Here is a 6,491-nt window from a genome sequence, read left to right as displayed (position 1 = left end):
AAAACTATACAGTAACAAGGTCCTGAATCCTAAGGCACCATAATTACAGGTTTCCTTACCCGGAGGGAGGGAGGGAGGGAGGGAGGGAGGGGAGACAGCAGGACTAACCATTCCGTTGCTGTCCTCAACCGTATGCCTGGCAGAACATCTCTGCCTTGCAGGCCCTGCGGAATTGTAGTAGATCCCACAGGGCCCGGGTTTCAGTCAGCAGAGAATTCCACCAGATTGGAGCTAGGACGGAGAATGCCTTGGCTCTAGTTGAGGACATCCGGACACTCTTTGGGCCAGGGACCTCCAGCAGATTTTTTTTTCACTTGAGCGCAACACTGTCTGGGAGACATAACAGGAGAGGCTGTCCTGAAGGTAACTGGGTCCCTGACTGTTAAGGCCCTTAAAGATCAAAACCAAAACCTTGAATCTGACTCAATACTCAATCTGGAGCCAGTGCAGCTGATGAAGCACAAGTTGAATCTCACCCATTTTAAAATCTGTCCACCGACTTCCAGTTCCCTTCTGAGCACATTTCATAGTGTTGATCTACTTACTGGGGGGGGGGGGGCACTTTTCAAAAATTCAGCATTCTTGAGAAATGTTTGAGAAGAGGTTACCTAAAGGACCCCCTGATGCTTTGTGAAACAGCCTATGATTAAGATCAACTTCAGAGGCCCTCTTCCATATGCCCCTGATATGGTGGACATTAGAGAAATGGCCTTTCTGGAAGTGGTAGCTTGGTGCCATCCCTAGAGGGGTTTGCATGGTATCTTCTCTACTAAGCTTTAATTTCCATATGAAAATGGTTTTATTTTCTGGAACTTTTAGTTACTGCTCAACTGCTTGTTTGTGTGTAATTTTGTAGTATCTTTAATCATCTATTAGAAGCTACCTTGGGGGAAAGTGTGTATTGTGCATAAATGATTTAAGGAAAGAAATATCTGTGCACCAAATGCAAAGGTATAAAGCAACGTCTTGGTGGCTGTTCCTTCATCCGAAGCCTATCTTCTAGAACAGGGGTGTCATGCCTGCCCTTGACTCAGCCCCAGATCCAGCTTCTGACAGCCTAAGAGGGGAGGATTCCGTGCCTTTAAGAGCTGAAGAAGCATCAGGATCTGCACCTACTGTAAGGGAGGAGGATACACAGCTATCTGAGCCAACTACAGGACGGTTTGCACCTGGGATTGATCAGGCCATAAGCAGCTCACCACCTGCATCTCCCCCACCTGTAAGCCGGCTTAGGGATAGGAGATGTCAGGATCTGGCTAGCTGACGAAAAGAAGCACGTTCAAGAGGGTGGAGATCCTTGAGCCCAGAGTTTTAACAGCAGCCAGGACCTCGCACAAAGGTGCTAATGGGTTAATGAGCCAGAGCACTATTTAGTAGGGCCTCTGGCCATGAGCAATTTGTGCTGGCAACCTTTTTCATAGAACCAGAAGCTCTGCACCTCGATTCCTGTTTGACTCTGTGGCTTTTTGGACTCGGCTTGTGTTTTTGGACTTCTGCTCTGGTTCCTGACTCCCAGCTCTGAATCTGACAACGCTCTCGGCTTTGCTGTCTGGACTCTGACCTCTGGTAACGTTTGACTACGGCTGTGTCTGGTGTTTTGGGACTTGTTTAACACTCTGCTAACTGCTCTCCCGGCTGACCCTCGGACTTGTCTTGTGACCCACCCTCCCAGCCTGACTCCCTGGCTCTACCGTGACAAGGGGTGTCAAACATGTGGCCCAGGGGCTGGATTAAGCCCCCAGAGGTCTTCTATCAGGCCCGCAGTGAAACTGGCTGTCTTCTGCTGCTTCTTCCAGTTCTGCTGCTGCTGTGTCATCGTAGGTTTGCAGCTTAAAGATACACACCTGAACAGCATACTCAAAATTGCAACAACATAGACATTTTGAGGCAATAATTCAAAGTAATAGACACTATTAAATAAACAAAATATTGCAAGAGTGCTAATGTTTTAAGCATGATTTTATTTTAAGTAAAAAAAACCCTTTGTGTTTGTGTCCTTTATAAAGTTTATATCTCCACTACCTGGCATTACATTTTATGACACACATGGCCCGGACCAACAAGGTCTCATTTATGTCAGATCTGGCCCTCATAACAAATGAGTTCGACACCCCTGTTCTAGAAGCAGTCATAAAGCCTTTTTTCCCCAATGCTATTCAAAGAACTTGTAACTGGAGGCCCTTTTAGGTAGACCTGTGATACTTCCTGATGGGGATTCAAAGTAATGTGGCTTTACAACCAAAATAAACTTAAAACCCTCTGTCCAAGCCCTAGTTTCTATATATATATTTTAATGTATGTGAATTGTCAGCATCCAAAATGCATAGCCAGCATAATTATTTTAAAATCCAGAATGTTTTATCCACCTGTAGTAAGCACCTTTCTTAAATAAATTATCCTTTTTAATAGTCTGCCATTCTCCCATATATAGAGGTTGCCAACAAGCCTTGAAAAAATGTTCTGCTCCTTTAATAGAGGCTTCACATACGGAAATATGCTGGTCAAAATCCTATTCTAGACAGGAGGAGACTTTGGGCTCTTCATAAAGCTCATACACTGCAGCTCATAGTAATGACACTAGAGGGCCATTGGATGTCTAATAAAGAACCATCTAGCTGGGTGTTCTTTCTGGTATCTTGAACATACTGAGAAAGATGATAACATTATTTCTGGGCTGTATGTACAGCATGATTTGAAAAATCAGTGACAATATTTGAAGCAAAGTTAAATAATACACAAATTAATAGGTACAATTGATTTTAAGACAACAGAAAGGAGAATAGCTCCCTTCAATGTGAATATGTAGACGCCAAAATGATTCCTATTAGCCAGCAATCGAGTCCGTGTTTGGAATTCTGCTTTAGGCATCTGAAGAAAGCTGTGAAGATGTTTGAGTGTCAATTCTCATGTTCTGAAGGCTTTTCCAAAGACACCAGGCAGAACATCTTTCCAGATGAGCACATTACCCTGATTACAGGATTTACTGAAAATAATACCTGTCTCTTTCTCCAAACACAGAATGCCCAGTCTAGAATTAGTGCTGTCAGATGGAAATTGTCCAGGCCTCCATTCCTGTCTCTCTTACCCCACCCCACTTTCAGTGGTTTCATTATTAGTTTAGGGGGATTTCCCCATGCTGTAGCACTAAATAATGTACCTGAGGAAAAACAGGTATAAACGAAATTACATGAGAGGGATGGGGATAGGAGAGATCTAGACCAGTGATAAGTATCGTAAATATACTCTGGGGGGAATCTACGAATCTGGGGTAGTGGGGCACTCAGGATTTAAGCAGCCCTTTATTCTCACTTGCAATTGCTTCTGACAAGAAGTGAAGGAGAGTCTTTTCATTCTGCTCACCTCCCACTGGGTACGTTGATAAGCCACTGCAGTCCTGCAGGATTCTTGTGTTCTATCAGATTGTTTTAGTAGGAAAGATGGCCACTGGTCTGCCCTTCTGAAAAGTATGCAGACGGAGAGTGACTTTCAGCTAAGCATACCTTTATTTAGTTCAGAACAAAGACAACTGACCGGCTCACAGGCCGGTTTATATTCATTCAGAAAACCCGCCACCAAGCTCACCTAAACACACCCCCTACTCCCCATAGGCTATTTACAGTAACTGAGAGACCCATTGGCCTCCCGGCTGGGGACCTAGCCCTTTCATTGGGCCGGCTAGGATCCTATGGACCCATTGTCTTTAGACCTTCAGCTATAGAGGAATTGTGCCTGGCCAGCCCGGGCAAGTCCGGGCATGTCAGGCTGAATACATTACACCCCTCCCCCCTTGGTTCGCAATGCACCCACAGATGAAGTCCTTCAGGTGCGCTGGTGGCTTCCTGGTGCGGGTTGAGTGGCGAGGTTCCGGGGTAGCTACCATTTCTGCCTCGGGGGCTCTTGGAGCCGAGTGGACCGGGCCCGGCGTGGGGTCTGGTGTAGCCGGGGTGGCTGGTACCTCGGCCCAAGGGGTCTCTGGTTCAGTCCGGGATGGCGGCTGTGGGTCTGTCCCGGAAGTGGGGCCGGTGGAGAAGGCTCCGGGTCCTCGTCCCTGTCCAGGTCCTCTGGGTCCAGCGGCAGCGTGTGGCAGCGTAGCTGATCGATGTGCCGATGGAGGATCTGGCCATCCTTGCAGGAGACCTCGTACGAACGAGGACCTTTAACCCGAATGACTCGGGCTGGAATCCATGTGGGCCCCCGGCCATAGTTCCATGCGTACACGGGATCCTCTGGGAAGAACCCCCTGGCAGCCTCGTATGTCTCCGTGCCCGGGGCCTCTGGGGGGGCCCGGTCGGGGTGTGGCTGATCCATTCGGGAAGCCAGGCGTCGGGCCAGAAGTAGTTCTGCAGGGCTGTGGCCCGTCGTGGTGTGAGCCGTGGTTCGCTGGCCAAAGAGAAAGGCCGCCAGTTTGTAGTCCCAATCGGAGGAGTCCAGGCGGCGGAGCACGTCCTTTGTGGTGCACACCATGCACTCGGCCTGGCCGTTGGTTGTGGGATGGAACGGGGCGGACCGGACGTGGCAGATTCCATAGTACCTCGTGAAGGCCTGGAACTCGGCTGAGGTGAATGCTGTCCCATTGTCTGTGACCAGCGTTTCGGGGATCCCTTGGCCACTGAAGATCCTCCACATGGCCCGGATCACTGCCTGTGAAGATGTGGAGGGCACCGGAACCACTTCCAGCCACTTGCTGTACGCATCCACCAGGATGAAGAAAAGCTGGCCCTGGAAGGACCCCGCAAAGTCCAGATGGAGGCGGGACCAGGGACAGTGTGAGGATTCCCAGGCCCTCTCCGGCGCTTGAGGTGGTTCCGGCCGCGAGGCTTGGCATGGCTGGCATCTCTTGACCACATCCTCAATGTCTTTATCCAGCCCCGGCCACCACACGTAACTCCTGGCCAGGGCTTTCATACGCACCACCCCCGGATGTGCTTCGTGCAGGGCGGTGAGGACCCTTTCTCTTAAGGGCATGGGGATGACCATCCGGCTTCCCCACAACAAGCAACCCTTGTGAGTAGAGAGTTCATGTTTTCGGGTAGCGAAAGACGCAATGTCCGGGTCCCCTTTGGCCTCGGGCCACCCCCTCACCACCCAGTCTAAGACCCTCCCCAGAATCTTGTCCTTGGAGGTGCATTGGGCCACCTCCTTGACGTGGACCGGCTGGGCCGGGAGAGCTTCCAGGCGCGCAACCAGGAGCGTGGGCGCTGGGTCAGGGTCACACTTAGGCAGGGGCAGGCGGCTCAGAGCGTCGGCATGGCCCATCGCCTTCCCAGGCCGATGGATGAGGGTGTACACATACCCCGCCAGGAAAATTGACCAGCGCAGCACCCTGGGTGAGGTCATCTGTGGGGTTTGCCGGTCGTGTGTGAGGAGACCCAGAAGTGGCTTGTGGTCCGTCAGGACCGTGAACGGGCGACCATACAAGTAGTGATGGAATTTTTTCACCCCTGCCACGATTGCCAAGGCCTCCTTATCTATTTGCGCGTAGTTGCGCTTGGCTGGTGACAAAGTCCGCGAGTAGTAGGCGACCGGTACCTCATGACCGTCTGGCAGCCTGTGCCCCAGGACCACCCTGACCCCATAGGGAGAAGCGTCACACGCCAGCACCACGGGAAGGGCCTTGTTGAAGTGGGCGAGGACCGCATTTGATACTAAGAGGTCCTTTATTGCTTGGAACGCTGCGGCCTGCGGTGGCCCCCAAACCCATGGTGCCGACTTGTCGAGGAGGCAGTGAAGAGGTTCCGCCACGGCCGCCTTGAGGGGTAAAAAGGAGTGGTAGAAGTTCACCAGGCCTAGGAACGCTTGTAGCTCCGTTTTGGACTTCGGAGCTGGTGCGTGTGTGATGGCTTCCACCTTGTCCGGGGAGGGGTGCAGGCCGGAGGCGTCCATGGCAAAGCCCAGGAATTCCACTCGCGGCACCCCTAGCAGGCACTTCTCCCGCTTGACCTTGAGGCCCGCCGAGTCGAAGCGTTGCAACACGGCCCTCAGTCAGTCTGCGAAGGACGAGGGGTCCAGGGCGGCGATCAGCACGTCATCTAAAAATGGCTGAACCCCGGGGATGCCTTTGAGGAGGGAATCCATAAATGATTGAAAAATCCCTGGAGCAACTGAGACCCCGAACTGTAGGCGGTGCACCTTGAACGCCTCCTTGTGGGTCGAAATGGTCTGCGCCTCGGCCGTGGCAGCGTCCACCGGCAACTGTTGGTACACCTGTGCCAAGTCTAATTTGCTGAAACCCGGGCTCCCGCTAGGGCCGCTAGCACATGGCTCACCACCGGTACCGGGTACACGTGGGCCTGCAGGGCTTTGTTGATTGTACATTTATAGTCCGCGCAGATGCGGACTTCCCCGTTCGGCTTGACCAGGGTGACTATGGGGGTCTCCCACCGTGTCGAGGCTACTGGTTCTAGGACCCCTTGTTCTACCAGGCTGTCAAGTTTGGCCTCCACTTTAGGCTTCATGGCAATCGGGGGCAGCCGGGCTTAGATACGGATGGG

The sequence above is a fragment of the Gekko japonicus genome, unplaced genomic scaffold (assembly GCF_001447785.1).
Source record: "Gekko japonicus isolate JY-2015 unplaced genomic scaffold, Gekko_japonicus_V1.1 scaffold525, whole genome shotgun sequence".
In the NCBI taxonomy this organism is placed as follows: Eukaryota; Metazoa; Chordata; class Lepidosauria; order Squamata; family Gekkonidae; genus Gekko; species Gekko japonicus.
Note: the sequence above shows the minus strand (reverse complement) of the source record.